Source organism: Arvicola amphibius, chromosome 2 (assembly GCF_903992535.2).
Source record: "Arvicola amphibius chromosome 2, mArvAmp1.2, whole genome shotgun sequence".
NCBI classification, from domain to species: Eukaryota; Metazoa; Chordata; class Mammalia; order Rodentia; family Cricetidae; genus Arvicola; species Arvicola amphibius.
In genome coordinates, this window is record NC_052048.2 from 49747406 (window position 1) to 49770513 (window position 23108).

Below are 23108 nucleotides of genomic sequence, written 5' to 3' on the forward strand. Positions count from 1 at the left end.
ACATTCAAGGCATTATTTTCCATCCCAAAAGATACTCAGTTCTTTGGGTAAAAAGAGGCAAGAAATAAAACGACAAAAGAAAGAGATAGCCTGGTATAACAGCAGTCTGAGAGGGGTAAAAATGGTATCCAGAAAAGCCTGTGATTGGTCTACAGGTCAATATGGAAATGAGGGGAGTTAAGTAAAATGATAATGTCCACTCTACTTTGTTCCCTAACCCACGGCCCAGAGAGGCATTCCTAATACCCCACTGTATTATTTTTTAAAACCTCTGTTTGGGCTTCTAACTAGGGAGCAAAGAACTTGGCTATAGTTAAGTCTGTAAATAATTCCTGAAGTAGTAGGGGAAGTATTGACAGCTGTCTTTCTTCAAGTTTGTCTGTTAGGTGGGGCACTGCAACTAATGGATGGGAACAACTGTTATTTTTAGAGAGAGGGGAGGGAGAACGTGAAAGAGAGGGAGAGCTGGGGGAAGAGTGCTTTTGTCTAAGTTGGGGGTGGAGCTACACGAATGAGTACCAGTGCGCATGTGTGGAGGTCACAGGACCGACTATTTAGGAATTTCTTCTCTCCTTGAGGCAGGGAACACTCCAGTCTAGCTGGTAGGCACTTCCTAGTCAACTCCCTTTCCTCAGCCACCCATCTCTCAGTAGGAATTCTGGACTGATGAATGTCACCACCCTCAGCTCTTTATGGGAGTCCCAGCTGTTAAATTTAGGCCATCAGACTCAAACCCTAACAGTTTTACCCAGCAAGTCGTTTCCCCAGCCTACAAGGGTTCTTTTTATTAAGAAGTGAACCTTCGCAGGGTGGTGGTGGCACACGACTTTAATCCCAGCACTTGGGAGGCAGAGGCAGGCAGATTTCTGTGAGTTCGAGGCCAGCCTGGTCTACAAGAGCTACTTCCAGGACAGGTTCCAAAGCTACAGAGAAACTCAAAAACCCAAAAATAAAAAACAAAGAAGTAAACCTTCATCAATCCTGAAGTTTGGAGACAAACTGAAGATTGGAGTGGCGGGTTTCCCTCCCTCCATATTCCTTTTACTCTTATAAACATCACATCCATAGACACATGGCTAGATGGTGAGGAAGCAAAGCTTTGATATCAAGATTTTCAAGTTCCGGGAGGTCAGCGCTCCTTCCACTAGCAACATTTGTCTAAATGGAGCTCATTAAAATTTATTTCAACAATACCAGCATCTATTTTAAACTGCGGAATAGAACTTGCAAGGAAAATAAATCTAAAGTGCTTGTGTCCCTAGCTCTAAAATATATTTTCACTCCACTACTTCACCTTCTTGGTTTAAGATACATTAAGCCTCTTTCTATGCAGAGGGAAAACGTTTTTCTTTTTTAAACGTTGTACAGGAAGTTTAGAATGAGTGCCCGTGAGATGGTGGCGCAGCAGGGGAAAGGCACTTGCTCATCAAGGCCAGGGATATGTTAAATCCCCAGAACCCAGAATAAAAAAAAAGAAGAAGAAGAGAAGTTACTCCACATTGTTGCCCTCTGACCTCCATGTGAACACAGAGCATGGGTTTGTGCACACACACACACACATGTGCACACACACACATGTGCACACACACATGTGCACACACATGTGCACACACACATGTGCACACACACATGTGCACACACACATGTGCACACACACATACACATATACTAATTTAAAATTTCAAAAAGACAAGCTTAGTTATGTTTCTGCCACTTTTGTGTATTTATGTGCTCCATGTTTATGTGCACACATATGTACCATTGCACCTGCCTATGTATACATATGTAGGGCACAGAAGTCACTATGGGTATCTTCCTCTAATCACTGTCTACTAAGGTATTCTTGTGTGTAGTATGCATCTGTACATCTATGTGTGTATGCAAGAGCATGTGCCCATGTGAGCACCTATGGAGACCTGAGTTGCACTTCAGGATATTTTCTTTAGTGTTCTGAGTCAGGATCTCTTTGCTGAATAAGGCCACTTTGACTAGGGTAATCAGCCAGCAAGCTCCTGGGATCTGCCTGTCTCTGTCCCGTGGAGTTACAGATGCTCATAGCGAGTACCAGCTTTCTACGGGTGCCAGGGAACTATACTAGGGTGGTAATCTAAGCTGGCCCACCTTCTCCACCTTATTGTCCAACTCAGGGTCTCTCTCTGACCTAGAACTTCCTGTTTTTGATAGATTGGCCCACCAGGGTGACACCCACTGGGACTCGTGCATCTCTGTGCATCCCCGAACCCCAGGCTTTGGGGTTCCAGATACACATTTGTGCAGAGCCCTGACGCAGGTTCTTGGACCTGAAAGGAGTTCCTCATACTTGCACAGCACGTCCCTTACCCAGGGCCCCATCTTCTCAGTCCTGACGCCTTTACTTTCACAGAGAAGAGGATTTTGCCACAGACAGAAAGCACCAAAAACAGTACATACTGACTCGAATAATAAAAATTTGCAAAGGAACAAAAGGCTGGGAGGTAGAGATCTGATTTACAGTGTTTGGGAGATAAAGAACACTGTGCGGAAGATGGGTGTGAATAACAATGCATTGTTAACTGAGTCATGACATCCCTTTTCTAGTGACACCTCAAGCTGCAGTACTTGGGAAATGAGTACCTTAGAGTGCTTTCAAAGTGGGAGGAAGACAGATAATTATAATTCTTGCACACAGACAAGAACTCAAGAGAATCTGGGGAAAAGTTTATTGAAAAACATATTAACATATCAGTGTTATAAATTACGTTCTCTTATTAAACCAAAAAAAGAAAAACAGAATTCTTTTTTGTAGGCTAGCTCATCATTGTACAAAAGGGTGTATATTTTTTTTTTTAAAAAAGACACCTGCTTTGAAAATTCTTTTCTTACATTAAAAAAAAAATGCCTATCTTGTATTTATTCTGTAACTTTCTCAGCACCCAAGAAAACTCAGAGTCTAGTTTCCAAACAGCTTTACCCTCCATTGTCTTCAGTGAACCCATCAGCGTTGTCTGTCACCTACTGAAAATCCCCGTGGAAACCTGATATTTAGTCAAAACATGAATCTGTTTCCCCACCCTTTGTAAAAGTAAAAGAAGATATAATGCCATGTTTTCATTTCATGTATTTCAGCCATCTCCTTTCTTTTTTCGTTTGGTTAAGTGTGGGGGTGAGGGGCAATAATTATAGCGATGCTGTCAAGAGCATGATTTTAATAGAGAATAAAACTGGAAGTAGCATTTTCCTAGGTGAATGTAGACACGGACAGAGCACAAAGAGTGGATCTGGCTGATGTTTAGCGCCACTGGTCTCAGAGGGTGGATGTCTGCATGTTGAGGAAGTGTTCTAACTGACCCCATTACTGCCTCTGGCATTCAGGGTGGCAAAAGAGCAGCTGCAGAGTGAGACACTTAGCGAGTAACGCGGAAATTATAGTGTTGTGTTAAATGCATCTTCTGCAGGGAGCTTTCTTGTCTTCAGATAACACAGTCTTAAAGTGCTCCGACAAAATAATATAGGGGTTACATGGTTCTTTCTTCTCTCTCTCCTTCTCTCTCTCTCCCTACGGTGGCACCTTTTACAAAATCCTGTGTGTTGTGTATGCCGAATGTAGGTGTATGACATGTGTGTGTTCCTGTTAATACAGGTGTACACATGATTTGGTACATGAGTAGAAGCCAGAACCATGAGTGTGTCAGTTCTCCCTACACATTTTGGGTTAGGCAGAGTCTCTTTGTTTTCTGTAGCATATGCCAGGAAATGAGGTCCAGACTCACAGGCTTCTGGGATGCACCTGTCTCTGCCTCAGGTCTCTCTGTATGTGTACAAGGATTACAGATGCAGGCGACCACATCCAGTTTTCCCTGGGTTCTGGGAATTAAAACTCAAGTGCTCACACTAGCGTAGCAACTGCTTCACCCACTAAACTATCTCCCCAGTCATTAGCAGTACCTTTAACGGGAAGTAGAGCCCACTTCTATCGGGATTAACAGAAGAGGTAAAAAAAAAAACCAAAGACAGGGAGATGGCATCATTAGCTGCGCAGCCACCATCTTTGAAAGAAGCAGGGTCTGTGTGTCCTCTGTGGCAGTGTGTGTACACAATCAGTATTTTGTTTTTATAGTTGTCTGGTCTTTCCCACAGCATTTACTATGATAAATAATAAAGATTGATATACAGGAGGAATGATATGAAGATTATATTCCCTCCGTACACAGCTTATCAGGTTACAGTAAAAATGGAAAGAGAACCCCCTTTGGAGGGGGAACAGGAAGAGAACATGGGAAGTCAGACTGAAGGCTAGGCATGATGACACAGGCCAGCAAATCCAAATTCCTGAGCTTGCTCAAGAATTCAAACCCAAGATTTCAACCTGGTTTGTGCTGACCTCAGAGTCACAGCTCCTGTTGCCCCTGTCTCCACACAAAGCCCTTGAAATCAACTCTGATTTATGCAGAGCACTAGGGTAGTCACACATCCAATATCGGGTTCAGAGGAGGAGGTTGAGGCAGGAGGATTCCAAATTTGAAGGCAGCCTGGACAACTTAACAAGATTCTTTTCGAAAACAAACTTAAAATAGCTAGTGATACAGCTTAGTGACAGGGTTGTGATGGCTCTCGGTTCGATCTACAACACTGCCAAAAAAGTTACCCTTGAAAAGTTAGCCTGATAAAGAAGATCCAGAGAAAGAAGCCAATTAAGGGCAGAGGAGAGACCTAAAGGTCGGACTAGAGAGAAATCTTCCCCTGAAAAACATTATCAAAATCACCCCAAGCAACGTGCAATGAAGTATTATATGGATGTTGCTGCTGGTCCTGACCTGGGACCCTCTGTAAGCCGGTGATAGTCAAGACAATGAAGTTTCTCAGGCTCCTGTTTGGGAGCTAAGCCTGGGGCAGGGTACCTGAAAACACACTGTAAGATCATCGCAACTACCCTAAACAAAGCGCCTTGTCAACAGTTCCTCATCTTCTAGGAGGAGGAGGAAACCGTTTTTTCCGAATTGAGGCACTACATTTTGCTGCTGAAATCTAGAGAGCCTTTGGGAAGGATGGAATCATCCCCAAATCAAACGCAAACTCTTAGTTTGTGCCATGGGCTCCGTGCAGAAATCGGCAGAATAAGAGAGGATTCTAGGTTTTAATCTTGACTGTGGATCCTTGAGCAGGCTGTTTTATCAGAGCTTCGGTTTCCTCGTAGCTTCAGACAGGAGCGTGGAGAAGGAAAACTTTTAGTAGTAGGGCTGCCTCCGTTTATTGATCTCCTGCTGCAAACAGTAACACCGGAAGGAATGGACGATGGGCATCAGCAAGAGCGGGTGGCCGAGGCTGGGCTGGAAGGCTTGCCAGGTGGTCTTGACTGTTGATGTATTGGATCCCTGAAGGCTGGCCCAAATTTATGGGATCAGAAACTCATCTGAGGCATAACACAGTAATCTAGATGGAGTGATAAGTTTCCACAAGCATGTTTGGTCATTTCAGTGGATCTACAGTTTGAGGGACCCTGCTCTAGACATTGAAGAATAAGAACCTGGGTGGCCCATGCCAATGTGATTCTAAATGGGGCTACATGCCAATGGTGCTACCTGTCAATCATCTGGGATGGTGTGCCTCCCAGAGTGGGCATATAGGCACCAGCAGAGCCACATGTATTGGTTACTTAAACTGACTTAAAAGGCATCATTTCAGAGGGCTGAAGGGCAAGGGAGAGGCAGCATAGAAAAATGTATAGCTCAGTAAAAATCAATAAAATAAAATAAAATGCATCATTTCCATTTAACTCATTTCAGAAAACTTAAAGTAGTGACAAGCTCAACGGTGACGTCAAGTCCACTAACTCAACCTCTATGGCAAAAGCTAATTAATTTCAGAAGCCAAATACCTAGGCTTCCAAAGCATCTCCAGCTGCCAGAGGGTAGCTCACAGGGTTATCAAACCTCCACTTCTACATTAGATTTGCAGAAGAATCAGCATCCCAAACTTCTTGGAGTGAGGGAGACAGAACAAGTAAAATGTAAAGGGCACCAGCAGACATTAAAAGCAAAGAGGGCAGGTAAGGAAGCTGGTAACATGGCTTTTGTTATTGTCGAAGCAGGCCAGAGCCCAAGTTCCCACCACCAGGTTCTGAATATTTCAGCCCGGTTCCTTTGTTGTTTTCTATGCCTGCCTGATTGAGAGTCTTAGGAGAAAATCAGGTGAGTCATCTCCCCAGCTGATGGGATGAAACCCAACAGCTGTCATCTAATTTTGAAGAGCCATGCATGGAACATTAGAAAATAGCCTTAATAAAGATAGCTAGACATAACTGCAGGCATCATAGGCCCAAGGATTGGGGCAAAGCCAAACCTACTTAACTCTCATTCTGTAAGATCTGTTTCACTGCCCCCTCTGCCCTTCCATCTGAACTGGCCTGAGTGGGGAATTCAGATCAGATATTAGTCATGAAGCAGAATTATACTGATGGACAAAAATCAGGTTAGAGGTGGCATGAAAGGCATGCCTGTGAGCAGTATGACCTGGGGATGTGTTGGTCACTTTAAAAAGGCCCAAAGTGCCCTGAAAGTCACAGTCATCTATATTTGAATTGCCTGTACATATCCTAGCAGGTAAGAGGAAGAAGAGTGGTCTTCAAATACCAAAATTCAAATTGTTACTCAAATCTGCACTAGTTTAGGAGTCTGCAATGAATAAAGCTTGGTAGCCTACTCCCCATGATGCATTTCCCTCACCAGGGAAATGGAGTCCGTAATAACGTCCTCATTATGTTATTGTGAAGATTCAATGAGAATTCACTTAATGTGCTTAGCCAAAGCCCCTCATGGTGCGAAGTGTGAGCTAGCTATCATTATTTTTTTATTATTATAACAGATTCTAAAGAGTTGAATGAATGGAAAGTTAGGTGGGTGTGGGGGAGAAGAAAGAACCCAGCATTTAGAGCTCATTGCACACCTAAAACACTACAATTCTGTTCAATTTCCAAAGAATTTCATGGCTAAACACTTTACATCTGAAAGTGTTTTATTAGCAGTGCCGGCTATTACCGTGCCTGTTTGGGGGACAATATAATATAGGAGATGGAGCTAGAAGCCTGAGAACTGGGACGCAACACTCCAGTCCTTGTTACTTTCTGCGGGAGAGCTGATAGGTACCCACTGGCACTCAACCTTGATGTTGAACTCTACCAAATTCAGACACAAAAGTGCACAGGGCAGGGAGATGACACCATAGCTAGTCTCTATGTGCAAGCATGAGGGCCCGAGTTTGGGTCTCCAACGTCCAGGTAAAAAGCCAAGAATGGTCATGCCAGTCTAACCCCAGTGACGTGGCAGAGACAGGCAGATCCCCAGGAGCTTATGAGGCAGGCCGCCTCATACAAGGTATGAGCTCCAGGTTCAGTGAGAGACCCTTTCTCAAAAAGTAAAGATCAAGAACAATAAAGAAAGATATCCAACATCATCAAACCTCCTCCGTCCTTGATACACACATGCACATAAACCCACACAGGCATGTGTACACATCTACATGACTGTGTACATGTAACACACACACACACACACACACACACAATAAAAACATACAATACCGTGGCTTCCTTCCCTTGTTGGGGGAATCAAATGCCAGGGAAGAACAGAAAGGAGAATTCCCTTCTTTTAAAAAAAGTATTTATTTTATGTTTAATTATGTGTTTATGTATGGATATGTTATCATGTGAGTGCAGTACCCATGGAGGCCAGAAGAGAGTGCCAGATCATCCCTGGAACTGGAGTTACAGCTGGTATGACCCTCTTGATGAGGACACACGTGATGGGAATTGAACTTGGGTCCTCTGGAAGAGCAGTATACGCTCTCAGCCACCGAGTCATCTCTTGGATCTTGGAATTACCTACCTTTATTTTACTCAACAAAGGCCACAGAGAGTTTGAAATCACTGTGTGAGGCAGAAATAGATTGTATTCACCCCCATATACCCAATCATGATAGAATTTTTAATCACAGTTGCAATAGACAAATATTTGTTAAATTAACAATATCCCACGCCCACTGAATCCTCTTGGTTTCTGTTCATTTGTTTGAGGTAGGGAATCACTCTGTAGCTTTACTTGACCTGATCCTTCCTTTGTATCCAAGGCTGGCCTTGAACTTGAAGTGAGTCAACAGCCTCTACCTCCCAAGTACTAGAGTTGTAGGTGTGCACTTCATACCTGACTCAACCAAGTCCTTTAGAGACCATGAGGACTTTAGTGAGCTGACAAAGAAAGAAGTCACTGTAGTCAGAATGTAATGGAAATCACCATATTAGATAATGTAATATGTCTGCATTGCTGTGCTGTTGGGATTGGCTGCAGATAGCTAGACAGTGGCTATGAAAGCAGCTTGGGAATTGAGCACGCTGTAACCCTATGGGATTACTTTGCTGGCTGCTTTCTCACTATGTGGCTTTGACATTTTCCGTGACCCTAAAGAGGTCTTTCCATCAAAGTCACATTTTCAGAGTCTTTTCTCAAATGCTTTAGTTTTCTCTTTTTTAATTCTTTTTGAAAACATATTTTTTCAGACACAGTGAAGGATTCGAGATATGCTGTGTTCATCTGCGGTGTGTTTTGTCTAATAAAAGAAACAAGAACCCTTCTAAAGAGAGAGCCATTCAGGCTTTGTGCAATGACCACTCAATTTGGCTGTCTCACTTCCTCATCTCTACCATGAAGATAGCACCCTTTGAAGGAACACTGCCTGGATGCATTTCTGAGCATGTGCACAGGAAATATTTCCAAATATTAATCTTCTAAAAGTATTTCAGGTGTATGTAATTTTGTAACTGAATATTCAGTAAAAGAATATTTTCTTAGGTTTTGTTGAAAACATTTTGCATTGAAATGACTATTAAGAAAATTTGAAAACTTGGGGGCTGGAAAATTGCTCAGTAATTAAAAGCACTGGCTACTTTTGCAGATGTCCTGAGTTCCCTTCCATCACCCACGTGGTGGCTCAAAAACATATACATCTCCGGTTCCAGTGGATCTGACACCCTCTTCTGGCCTCTGTGGGCAGCAAGCATGCACATGCTATACATACATACATGTAGGCAAAACACTTGTGCACATAAAATAATACAAATTTTAAAGGAGGAAATTGGAGACTTCTGAAAATGGAAAACTGAAAACATATTAAACATGCCTGGCAGCATTTGAATCCTGCAGAAAACATGTTTGCAGTAGAGAGCTCTTTCAGCTTATGGTTTCTAGGCTACTTCTACAAAGAAGAATAAAAAATAATTCAAAGGTATGTTTAGATATTACACCCACACACCATCCTAGTTCCAGACCTCTGTATGCTTCCAGAATCCAGAGTTGAGCTTAGTCATGGTGAAGGTGTGTGTTGAGATTCGTCTTAGAATCTGTAAGTTCGCTTTGCACCAACTGATGGTTCGTTTCTTGTCACAGCTACTTCCTTTTTTAATTTTACTTTTGAGATTATAATTACAAAATTTCTAAATCCTTTCTTCTATCCATATCCTCCCATATGTATACCTTTCTCTGCTCTCCTTCAAATTTATGGCCTCTTTTTTCATTAGCTGTTATTGCATATGTGTGTGTGTGTGTGTGTGTGTGTGTGTGTGTGCGCGCGCGTGTCTGTGTGTGTGTCTGTCTGTGTGTGTGTGTTGTATATACTTATACATTCCTAAATATAACCTGCCCAGTCTGTATAATGTTACCTGTATGCCTGCCTTCAGATGTGTTTGGCAATGGACAACCAATTGGTGTGGTCTTCCCTGGGGAAGGACACCTCTCCCTGCTCCCAGGTCTCCTCCATTGCTTGTAGTTCTTGTGTAGGACTGAAGCCTCATGGATTTTTCTCCATCCACTGTGGCATGTTCATTGGTGTCCTTGATTGGTTCACATTTTGGCAATCATGTTGGAGAGACATTACGGATGTAGCTTCTGATGTTTCTAGGAGACATAGCTTCCTAGGTTTTCTATCACTAAAAATAATTTAAATAATCTTTTCAAGAAACATGCTTATGGGGCTGGAGGAATTGCTCAGACATTACAATTGCTTCTTGCAGAGAATGTGAATTCTGTTCCCAACAGCCATGTCTTTGAGCTTACAGCCACCTGTAACTCAGTTCCAGGGGATCTGATGCTCTCTACTGACCTCCATGGGCACCTGCACAAAGGTGTGCATACACATAAAGAGATACACAAACATAAATAAAAGAAAAATAGATATGCTTTTAAAAATAAATGTGCTTATGATGGTGGAAAATTTTCTTCTGGAAACATAGGATGAAATTACTATAGTTATTTACAGAAATGATAATCTGATCAAGGATAAACAAATGGGATGTTATCTTCTTCAAAAACCCCCATTATTTTACCTTGCTGCTTTCTGGGTATTGTATAAAAATGATTTGAATACAATTTTTTCTTAAACAGTCTAGTGTTTTTCCCTTGGCTGCTTGCTTTAAATTTTTTTAATGTACTTTTATAACTCAAAATATTCTCTTGGATTATGGGTATCATTTTACTAAACTTTATGCATCAGGATGCACATTTTAAAAATATTACTCAAAGGTAAATACTTCCGGGTCATATTTGAAGAAAGCTGATGTTTAGATAGCTTTGATTATGTCAGGTCACTCTCTTTCTCAGATGGGACCTGTAAGCTGTGACCTCCCTGCCAGACATCCCTCTCACCCCATCAGTTTTAATTCCTTGTCCTTAATTTTACTCTATAGGAGATTTTTGTTTTTAATATTTGATATCTATGTTACTCTTCTGTAGTGTTGGTTTTGGTTGTTTTTTGTTTTGTTTTTCCTGTCATTTGTTTTACTAACTTTAAAGCAGATTTTAATTTTGCAATTAGACCTTTGCCCTCTTTGCATCTTCCTTATTTCAAGAATGCCCCTCTGGATCTATCTTCATCATGTTTCATTTCCATTGTATCATGGTTAACTAATACTCTTTTTTTTAAACATCTTACTTGTAGTCTAGTGGGAACTATGCATAATTCTGAGAAAATTCCATCTTTCAGCTATGACAAACAATCTCCAGGTCGGGATTTCACTTGGACATATTAAGAAGTGACATTTCTTTTTTTTTGGAGGTGGGGGAGGAAGATGGCCACGCAGCTGACTGAGCCAAACTATGGCTCCTGACAGGGCAAGCAAAGAACAGGTGACCTTTTCTTACCCTCACTAGAGCTAGTACAAGTGCCAGATTGACAGTTTTCTTCAGTTCCAACGGACTGATAATTTTGTGTGAATCTTTACCTGGGTTGTTCATTCTATATCTTATGTATATGTATATTTTTCTTTTCCCAAGTGTTTTGAAATAAGAAGAGGAGAAACTATATCAAAGACTCCTAGATAGTACCTTCAATTTGTTATTACAATGACTATGTGGGCTATGGAAAGAATTTCCAGAAACCTGACATAATTAATAAATAGAACAAGTGGACATTCTATTTAAAAGTAGATCCCCCCCTCCAACCTGAAATGGCCCAAACACTTTACAAAATTGTCCTTTTATTTTTAAGACCTGAAATTTTAGACTAACTTTGTGATAGCTTATATTAACATTCCAAAATCTATGCAGAAGAGGAGTTCACCTCAACGTGCTTGAATGCTGAATATTTTGTGCTTGGACAAAGAGCAGACTGTAGGTCTTTCACCAAGCATACTCAGTGCACTTGAGTATGGGTTACCAAAAAATGCTGAAGATTTTTTCTATTTATTGTTATAGCTCAAATCCTTGTGTCTCTTGTAGGCTTTAAGTGACATAAATATGCATTTCCATCTGCACATCCCTGTCAGGAATAGTTCTGCTGGGAGGTGTTATGCCACCCGAGTTCTTCCAGAATAGAGCCTGTTAATCCTGTTACCACTATAGAAACTCAGAGGAAAAGTCTACCCAGGCCACTACTGCAGCTGCTGTGGCTGTCCACGTTCCAGCAACCACACCCTGGCACCCAAAGAAAGCACAAGAAAATTCCTTAGGTAGGAGAGGATATAAAGTGGTGACCTTGGTCTTTTACTTAGGGCAGCGGTCTCCAAACTTTTTAATGGGAAGCTTATAAATCTTCAGTGGAAACATAGCAGGGTATCGGATGGATACCAAGTCTATGTAATACCTATGTATACATATACAGAAGGAGAGAAAGAGAGAGAGAAAAATCTATAGATGCAGACACCACCATTTTTACTTGAATATACCAGAAAGTATGCAAAGATTTACTGTATAAAATAAATATACATATATAGAAAGTCATGCTCCATCTTCATTAGATAAACTTGTGCCTCCCCATAGGCACACTTTTGTCACTTTGGAGACTACTGGGATAAATTTATACCAGGAAGGTCATTAAGAATATAGGTCTTGGGGCTACAGAGATGGCTCAGAGCTTAAGAGCACTGGCTGCTCTTCCAGAGAGCCTAGGTTCAATTCCCAGCATCCACATGGCAGCTCACGATTGCTACAACTCTGGTTCCAGGGGATCCAGCACCCTTACACAGACATACATACAGGCAAAACACCAATGCACATAAAATAAAAATAAATTAATTTAAAAAAGAATATAAGTTTTAAACTCTCTGTTGGGCCTCTTCATAGATTCAGTAGCTCGCGTGGGTGCAGAGCAGGTGTAGAAGATATGACTGAGCCTGTGGTTTGCTTCTCTCTTTCCTATCTCTTTATCTTTTGCCAGTGTGGCTTCCAGAGTCCCAAGGGCCACTGTGTAGACCTTATACGTACTTAATGCTTATATAAGCCTGCCTTAGATGGATGATGATTCCGGAAAGGCCTGGAAATCAATAGAAGCCATCCAACCCTTCAAGGGCTATGTCTGTCACTTCCAAAGAATCAGGATTTCATTTAAAGAGCCCAATTAGCATCCATTCAATAGATACTTAAAAATTTATTGATCTATAAATACATAATGAGTATTTTTTAATGCCCAATCCCATGTAACTTGATAATTTTCTAAATTACCTAGGATCTAGTTGTAGTAGAAAAAAATCCACAGAAAAGCAGTGGGCATGAAAAAATCCTTTCCAACCCTTGTAGCAGTGCAAGACTGTTTATTCAGCTGCTGGAAACCATGCACTCAAATCCAAGTTCCCTTCAAATTGATAAAAATAAATTATTGTAATGGTAAAATCTAGAATTGGCTACAGAAACAAGAGAGAAATTCTTCTCTTTTATTCTTGGTGTGAGTCAAAATGGACTGATTTTTCTGGAAAGCAAATTATATCAATCTTTTCCTATAGTCTCAAACTATAAAAACTAACAAATATGAGACCAAACTCGCGCATATGACGTTCATTTCAAGAGTATTTATAACAGCAAAAATAGAAACAACCCACATTTCATTGGACGGAGCATTGACAGTGCCCGGTATGCCACACTAGCAACAGTATGCAGTCTTTGTTCCCCATTCTTTGGGTATCCTCTGTTTCCTACGGTGTAGGAGATCCTTCTGTCTCTGTGTTGCTTTCATTGGTTAACAAAGAAACTGTTTTGGCCCTTGATAGGGCAGAACTTAGGTAGGTGGGGAAAATTAAACGAAATGCTGGGAGGAAGAAAGCAGAGTCAGAGGGATGCTATGGATCCCTGGCTGGCCGGAGGTAGACATGCTGATGGGCCAAGCAATGATTTACTTAATACAGTTTCTGTGTGGTTATTTCGGGGCTAAGCTAGCCAGGTGGCCGGGACCAATAAGCAGCCCCTCCCTGCAACATCTAGGTGCTTTTCTAGGATGTAGTAATTAGTTAACAGACAGAGTCTCAGAAAGATGGCATCTGAAGTGTGGAAAGATATGCATCCCATCTCAAGTAAACAAATAAGCCAATGTGGAAAATTAAACACTGCCACAATAAAAATTGCTGATTGCAAGCTCTACTGGATTACTTCCTACAAGAGTCTTCTAGCCTTGACATTATTATAATCCCAAAGTTGCATTCTCTAGGTTTGGGGTGAACATTAAAGGTAGCTCCAATGCACCGTGCAGTGTTTGACAGCCTCCCTGACTTTTAACCATGTAATGCTAGTGAGGCCCATCCTGGTCATAACAATAAAAGCATATATTTCCAGAAGACCCTTGGGGGAGTGAAGTCAAGATCTGACTCCAACGGGGCAAAATGGAAGGATGCTTTGAGGAGGTGACAGTTGAGCAAAGACTTGAATTGTTTCAGTAATGTTCAGGGCATAGGGAAGTGGGTGTAGAACAGTGCTAACTTAAATACCATATTCAATAATGTTACAATACATGTCCGTTGAATGTTGGCTGAGACAGACAGTCTAACACATTGGTTAGGAGGCTCAACTTGTAGCCTGGCTTCCCTTGGTAAAAGCCCAGCTCTATCACTGACAGGTCACTTAGATATGTTCTCTGTGTGCCAGTGTAATCATGGGGAAGCTGGGGATGCATGCTATCTGTAGAACCTATCACAGGCCCAGAGCATGAGTTGAGTCTTTAGGCAAGACTCTTAGAAGAATGAATTTTTATTTATATACATATGTTCATTTAAGTCAGAAAATATAATACCAACTGGCTCTTCAAATAGTCATTAATATATTAGTATTGCAATTATGATCTAATTAACATATAATGATCTTTACCAGGTAAAATACAGCAGGAATTCTAATATGTAAAAATTTGAAAATACAGTCTGTATTTAAAATCTAATTAATGCATATGTAAGCATTCACATACATATGTATGTATAACCACAAGGTATTTCCACCCTGGGGAAACCAAGATCAACAACAGATATAAAATGGGAAGCATCACAGAGCATTTTATTGTTTTTGTGTCTTCCTATACTCCTTACATTTTTACATACCAATACAAATTTTGCTTTGAGTTAAAAGTACAAATCAGAATGTATTTTAGCCCAAAAATACTACATGAACACCAACAAGAATCAGCATGGATACTAAGAGCAGAAGTCAAAGACGAGAGCGTGAGTTCAGAATAATGCCTCTCCCTAGGGATGAAGCCATTGTCCTCTGAAAGTTCAGAGACCCACTTTGCTTTTGTCATCTGAAAAAGCAGGTGACACTTGCTTTCCGCCAGACACTGTGCTGGGACACTCAATATGGAAGGAGTCTGCATCCCTCCGGAATCACCACTGAAAAGGAAGAGGAAGCATCTATGATAGTCACAGGACTAGAAACTCAGAAAGAACCACAGTGAGGATTTCAGCATCTTAGAGTTTCCATTGGGACTAGACAGCAGGTGTCGGCAGCTTCCCCAACTAGGCTTGAGTTTGCAAAAGCCAATCATTAGTTACCCAGCTCGCCATAAACAGACTTCTAAGGTGTATCCTAAATCAGCAAGATCAGCTACCCTGAAGAGTCAGCAGGGGCGAAAAGAGTCCTGTAAAACAATCCAACTTCCCATCATCATGTCTGGGAACTGAAGCTTGGAGAGCAGGGCTGGGTGACTGTAGGACCTGGATGTACAGAGAGGTGCCTGCTGCAGCTCCGCCTTTTAGTAGCTGTGTCCCTGGGAGGATCCACTAGCACCTCACCTGCCTCCTCACCCGCAGGCAGCAGCGACAGCCCTCTGCCAGACCTCTGTGGGCTGGACCTGTGATAGTGTACCTGACAAAGCTGAACCCACAATCAAGGTCTTGGGATAAATCAGCTGACACAGCTTTCACACAGTAGAGGATGCTCTCGGGACAGCGTGAGTGTTTAGCGTTTATATCAAACACTAATAGTGAAAGCCCAGCTGTATGTGATACACAGCGCATACTTGAGTTTATAGCCTGATTGGCTTAATTTGTCTTTTCAGAGCCCTAAACTCATTAGCCACCCAGCACACGGAACTATAAAAGCTGCTCTCTACTTTTTTTTTCCTTGGGTAACATCATCTTTATTTCCTGAGACACTTCTTTAAAGCATTAAACTGAAAGTAAGTGCATAAAAATGAAATGGGGACTCATAATTGCAAACTGTTTTCACGTCGGAAGAAGATTCAAACGCCTCTTTGGTCTGCACTACTCCGTGTTACCGGCTCAGAACCTGGCTATAAAAGTACATCATGTAGCCAAGGTCTGCCTGCAGGGCAATGTGTGGCAGTGAGCAGAAAACCAAGGGAATTTTCCATGGCAGTTAGGTGGAAAAAGAAAAGAAGCCACAGACAACAACAAAACCGAAAGGATAGAGTCCCCAAATTGGAAGTTTGCAGTTGTTGCAAGAGCCTAGGTAGGGTCCATTGCAACTTTCTCCGTTCATCTCTTTCTACTCTTAATCCCTTTCACCTTGAACAGTCACTGTTATTATTTCTGGGGAAATAATACACTTCTGGTTTTTTTTTTTCCCTCACATTTTCAACAAGATTCACTAAGGCTGATTGAAAAGACTTATAATGTCATCTTGTCAGGGCTCTTGATAAACATTTCATCGTATGTCTCTGGGGTTGAGTCACTGCGGAAGTCAGACCAAAGCCACAATATATAAAACCACTGCTTTTTCTGCAAAGTCTTTAAAGGCCATGAGAAAATTACAGAGAATAAAAAGTCTGTTACACATGTCTCCTTATTCTGCCCCAAAGTTAGACTGGCTGAAGCCTTATCCAATCTAGCAGCCAACAACCTGTCAAATAATTGCACACTCCTGTTCACTTCAAACCGGTGAGGCTTCCATAGGAAGCTTCTTGTCCCTCAGTTCCACAATCAAAATCAAAAATAGCTTTTCCTTGAAAATGTACCCTCTCTGAAAGTCCATTAGCTTCTGTTAACATGGAGGAATGAAAGGTGGCATCTTTTATTTTATTTTGTTTATCTTTTATTTATTTTGCTTTGTTCTCTATAAAATTTTTCTATTTTTCAGTATGAAAATAAGAATGTCATGTGTGTTGACACACACTTGTAATCCCAGCTTCTAGGGAGGTTGGGGCTAATCGATATAGATCTGAGGCTAGGCTAGGATACAGGGAGAGACCCTGTCTCAAGTTTTGTGGGTACCCAAAGAAAATGTAAATGTAGAAATATATACATTCAGACTCTAATAATATTTACCAAGTTTGATCTTGTTCTGTGACTTCTCATATTTTGCTTATCATATATTTTACTGACCAAGCTGTGGTAAATAGAGTCATATAGTCTAACAAATGCCCCAAATTCCAACATTAGTGTAGACATTAAAACATTCTTCATATGCACAAGAAGATAAATATATTGATATAATCATATAGTCTAACAATGACCTGCAAATTTCAATATTAATGCAGACATTATAAAATCCTTCACATGCAGGAGAACATAAATATATAAGATTACATAAAAATATAACATACATATGTTATATACTTCTATACTGGTTGGTTGGTTTGTAGGTTGGAGACCGGGTTGTGAGTGTGTTTTAACACATGCTCTTCTTGCATTGCCTCCCACATTCAGGGTTTATAAGACATGCACCACAGTGCCCAGTTAAATTAAGTTTTCTTCTACAGGGTCACTTGGATGAACTACTTTCCCTAACCACAATAATTTGTGAACGGTTTGGTGGCTCATACCTTGAAATGTCAAGCGTCTACCTTGATCTGATTTCACCCACAGATAATTACACTACTAAATTCTAAGTGGTAGTTCAAGTCCAAGGGAAAATATAATTCAGTTACAGCTTAAAAAATGGTCCTTGCATCAGAAATGCACACTCTAAGTGTTTTGATCTGGAAATAAAATTAAAATCAGTCTCCCTTAAAGGCTTTTCTTAAAATTCTCAGAGAGGCTTCAGGAGTTGGTCACTCACTTTAAAATGTTAGTAAGGTCCTGCCTGTTTCAAAAGGCAACTTGACCACATAATGAGGAAGTCAACTGAGACTGAGAATCGAAAGTTATTCAGGTAACAGCAAGCCGTATTAGCTCTTCTGTGTGTGGAAGGGGGTTGCCTTGCTTTGTGGTCTTTTCCTTTTAATGAATATCATGTTCAGAAGGCAGAGGTTAAAACGTTACTTTGATAATAGCACGTACACTTTCTTCAGCCAAGCACGGTGATTCACACCTGAAATCTCAACATCCGGCAAACAGAGGCATAAAAATGGTCAGTTCAGCGCCACTCTGAACTATGTACACAGTGAACCCTGTACAAAGAAAATCAAGGACTGTAAATACAGCTTAGTGATAGAACATTTTCTTAGTGTTTGCAAATTTCTTTGTTAAACCCCAACAAGCAAATTAAACAGCCACTTAAAGAGAATCATCCAGATTGGAAGGTGCAAGTCGTGGTGGGGATGCAAAGGTCAGCATGGACTTGAGAGCTATTCTGAAAGAAGAATGAAAGAGAACTTCTTTTTTTTTTCCGAGACAGGGTTTCTCTGTAGCTTTTTGGAGCCTGTCCTGGAACTAGCTCTTGTAGACCAGGCTGGTCTCAAACTCACAGAGATCCGCCTGCCTCTGCCTCCCGAGTGCTGGGATTAAAGGTGTGCACCACCACCTCCCAGCTTGAAAGAGAACTTCTAAATCATCGATGGAACAATGGGACCAGACAAAGAATAGTTTTGAGCTAAATATCCGGAACAATGACCATACAAGGAAAAGCAATCCAGCCATGAATTTTCTGGGGTAGGTTGAACTACCAACTTCAATGAAACAAAGGGTTTGGTAAAATGGGACATCAAATTGTAAAGATGTGGCTGGTATCCTAAATAAAATATCTGAGAGTCAGTTGCAATCTTGAGAGTGTGATTTGTGGTGACCACAGACATTTAAGGAACTGATACACTCTTGTTTTCTCTGGATTCTCCAGCTATGAACACACTCCTGGGACAGAATTTACACTCAGCAAATGCAGCCTGGCTGGGTGGAAACTGACTGGCAGTTTAGATTTAGAAGTAGGCTTCACAAAACCAACCCCTAGGTTATGAGAGTGGACAAATCCTACCTTAGAAAGAAGGAAAAGGGAAAGAAGGGAAGGAGAGAAGAAGTGAGGGAGGAAGGAAGAGTGGAAGGGAGGGAGAGAGAAAAGGGGGAAAGGATGAAGGGAAGAAGAGGGGGGAGGGAGGGAGAAGGAGGGAGTAAGAAAGGGAAAAAGGGAGGGAGGGAGGAAAGAAGAGGGGAAGGGAGGGAGGGAGAAACGGAGGAAAGGATGAAGGGAAGAAGAGGAGGAAGGAAGGAGGGAGGGAGGGTGATCAAGTCTAAGGAATAAATGCTGATCTGGAAGTAAAAGGAAATGAATAAATGAGACAAGGATGATAAATCAGAGAAATAAACAGAAAAAAGAAGAGACGGAGAGAAAAGGCGGGGAAAGAGGAGAAGGAAACAGGAAAGACAAAAAGAAAAAACTGTGAACAAGAACAGACTGAGACTCCATTCAGGAAGAGACGTAACTCACATCTCTAACAATTTTATTGTAGACTTAGAGAATATATGGACACAAAAATTATCAAGTCACATTTAGTGAGCAAAATTGAAACCATTGAAATGTTTCCTTAATAACTTAAAGTAAATAAATGAATAGCTGCTGTCACAATGATTCATCTATTGCATGTGGGTGCTCAATAAATGTTAATTGAATTAAATTAATAACATTTGCTCAGCGGTAATAAAAAATTAATTAACTGTCTGTCTTACTGTTGCTTAGTTTATGCCCACTGGTTCTTGCAATTGCTCCTAACCCAAACAGGAATTTTTCTAGTACACTGACTTTAAAGACATACTTTAATTTTTTTCTAAGAACTTTAAGGAAGCTCCTAATTTTTGTCCCAATTTTGGTTTATATTTTTGAGGTGGAAAAAAATTATTTTCTCTGAGTTAATGTCAAGAACTATGTATAACATCCCAAATATAGCTTCCTGGGTTCTTTATTTAATTCTAAAATACCATCCCCCGAGAGGATATGATGCCACTTTTCCCTATGTTCCTCCATTTAGCCCATGCTGCTTTTTAATACTTTGGAGACAATGTCAAATAACACTGTAAAGGAAGGAATCTGGGGGAATTATTGTTAGCATTCAAGCTATAAAAAAAATTGAAGCTGTCAGTAACATTCACCCAAAAAAAAAAATATGTGACTCACTTCAGATGTCAGAATTCTGGGTTGAACAGACCGGGCTCTGAATCGTGTGTGTGTCAGATGATTTTTTAATGAGCATCAGATAGTTCCCACTGGGGGATTAAAAAAAATAAAAATATAAACAGAGATATAGAGTTAAAATAACTTTATGAATGGCAGTTTAAATTCTCCATAAAATCCTCCCTGTGCAAACCTGGTGTGCTCCAAATGGTTGCTTAATGTAGCAAACCACTTACATTCAAAATGCTATACTTAAAAAATGCTGTACTTAAAAAAGTTGTCGCAAAATTAAAAAGAGAATCATATACCACTTGGCTGTAAACTGTACTCTCTGCATGTTTTTACATTCCAGTTACCGCTATCCAACTCTTCTTTTTGGTTGTTACCGAATTACTTTGTGCAAAAGCGATTCAAATTACATGCAGTCTGACTGTGCGTGATAATTTGAACTGATTGTCACTGAATTCTGTTAAGCAAAGAGCTGCTGCAATCTCTATAGTCATCATGGTTTGCTACCAGCTCCTTCCTGAGCTGCCTTTGTACGGACCACACATGGTAGCCGTAGCTGAACGGGCAGTTCCTCGAGTGTGCAAGAAATCAGTCATACTTCAGCGTGCAGAGAAAGAAGGTCTGTCAAATTGAGTTATTTGCAAGACTGGCTTTAGGGTGTTAATACATCTCAAGTTGTAGGGTACAGAGGATATTGTTGATGTGGAGTGCAGTCTCAGCCACTAAAAGGCAGCTACTTGAGGTAGAGGTAAAGGATACACTAGAGACATATATAATATTTATGAAAAACAAAGATTAAAAACGATTTTGGGTTCTCTAGAGCAGTGGTTCTCAACCTTCCTACTGCTGTGACCCTTTAATAAAGTTCATGTTGTCGTGATCCCCAACCATAAAATTATCTCGTTACTACTTCATAGCTATTATGTTGCTACATATGTCAACATCTGATATGTGACCCTCAAAGGGGTTGCGATTCATAGGTTAAGAACTTCTGCCTTAGATTGAGCTCAGTTGACTACAGAGAAATATTTGGGCAACTTACCTAAGTAAAGGTTCTAAGCCAGAATGTTCTCATTCATCTACTAATTTCAATTCTAACTCCAATAATTCCCTTAGTAATACTAACTGCTACTTTTCTCATGTCATAAAAAAAGCCAATAGCTGTGGCTATCTCCTAGACTCTTTCAGCTGGGCATTTTAACAAGGCAAGGTATATAAATAATAACATAAAGCTTAATGCTTGATGGATAAAGCAGGCACTGATACATGTGTTTGTGCACAAAGCAGTGGTCTTTAACCCGGGAAACATTGGCCCAGGAGAGAAATCTGGTAAGGGGAACAATGATTTTTTTTTTATCATCATAGCTTGGGGAGACAAAGTGTAACTGGTATCTCCTAAGTAGAAGATAAGGAGAACACTCATTTGTATCTCCATTGTGTGGCTCAAAATCTGGGCACTGCTAAGCAATTGAAGGCAGTATTTGAATATCCAACTCAGTGGGTAAACAATTGGTTTTTGGATGCCCTCATTCCCAGTAAGGAGAATAAACCCTCATTTTCACCATGACCATCACCACCATCATTGTCTATTAACATGGCAAATGCTTCTTGAGTTAGAGGGAGCCTAGAGTTTGCCAATGTGTGGTGCCAATTCTATTTCCACATTCAGTGTTCAATACTACATTAATTGCTGTCAACAATAGATGTTTTTCCCGAATCCCTACTTCTGCCAATCTTTTTTAGGGTGGATTAAACCACCACCAAGAGATTTAAAGCCAGCAGCATATGGGAAAGGGAATAAAAATTAAACATTGTCAAAAACCAAGGCTGTTTGGAAAATCGGAAGGAAACAAAAATGGCCCAGGATGACTGTGTGTGGCAGACTGTTTGGTCTGCTTCCAGCTCAAGCCTTCAGAGAGAGACCATCTCATGGTGGGTTTTGAGAGCCCTGATTGACAAGTCTGTCGGTTGTTCTTTCTATTTCCTCCTCTCCTCAGAGAAGAACTCCTTAGAATCCCCAGGCTTGTCTGAATGTAGGGATCACCTGAGAAATTTCAGTGAAGTCCCCAAGGGACGATGATGAGTCAATTGGTCTGCTGGGGACAACAACAGTATCTGAGCTTTCAAACAGTTCAGAGACTTTAGATTTCCCAGCTTACTGGACTCTGTAAAAGTTTCAGAGAATCACACTCCTCAAAGGTAGGGCCAAGCAGACTTTCCCAGAAAGAAAAAGGCAGTTTTGAAACAGGCCTTGGCTATGGATGTAGGAAGAGAGGATTTCCTACACAGAAGAGGATTGTCTTAGAAAATCATGCCCATCTCATTCTTGTCTCCTGAGCACTGTTGAGTCAGCCCAATCATAGGCTTGCTATAGGGATGAGATTTCTAGAACACGTTTGCCATTTCCCAATAGTGCCACCTGAAGGTGTCCTAGAGATCCACCTGGTGGCATGTTTGTGAATGTATTCCGGTGTTTCTTCCTTTTCCATCTCAGGACTTTGCGTACAGGTGTACGTATGTTATATACTAAGTTGCCCTCCAGCTTCATCCTCTCCCTGACATAGCAGGCTTGAATTCTACTTCTCTACACACTCTCATTTGCTAGTGTGGGATGTTTGTGACAGGCACCCTGAATTCGAATGTTCAGTCCACTGTTGGCTCCATAACAAACTCTTTCACTACATAGATGAGTTCATGGGTCTTCTCCACTTTCCCTTTGCCTCTTCAAACTGGAGCCTTGACCAGGACATTGCCAGGAGTTCCTTAAACATCCCCTGATTATCCACTAATTTCATACACTAAGGTATTATAGTGATATTTCATTTACATTTTAATAAATAAAGCCTGCCTGGAGATCAGAGAGTATAACAGCCCCACTGCTCAGTCTTACAGACCAGGCAGTGGTGGCACACACCTTTAATCCCAGTAGCCATGCTAATTTGACATAGAAACTGGGCGGTAGTGGTGAGCGCCTTTAATCCCAGCCCTAGAGAGGAATATAGAATGGGAGGAGACAGCTTTCAGACACAGTCTCATTCTGAGATTCCTGGAGGCAGGATCACCATTTCAGACTGAGGTAGAGATAAGAGCCAGTGGCTGGCTGTTTTG

The 23108-nt window shown here is 41.0% G+C and overlaps 1 protein-coding gene across 1 annotated transcript in view; it reads left to right on the forward strand.

Moving 5' to 3' along the window:
* Mdfic2 (MyoD family inhibitor domain containing 2) overlaps nt 1-23108 on the forward strand; it is a 116768-nt gene that overhangs the window by 82774 nt on the left and 10886 nt on the right. The gene's annotated exons all lie outside the window — the stretch shown is intronic.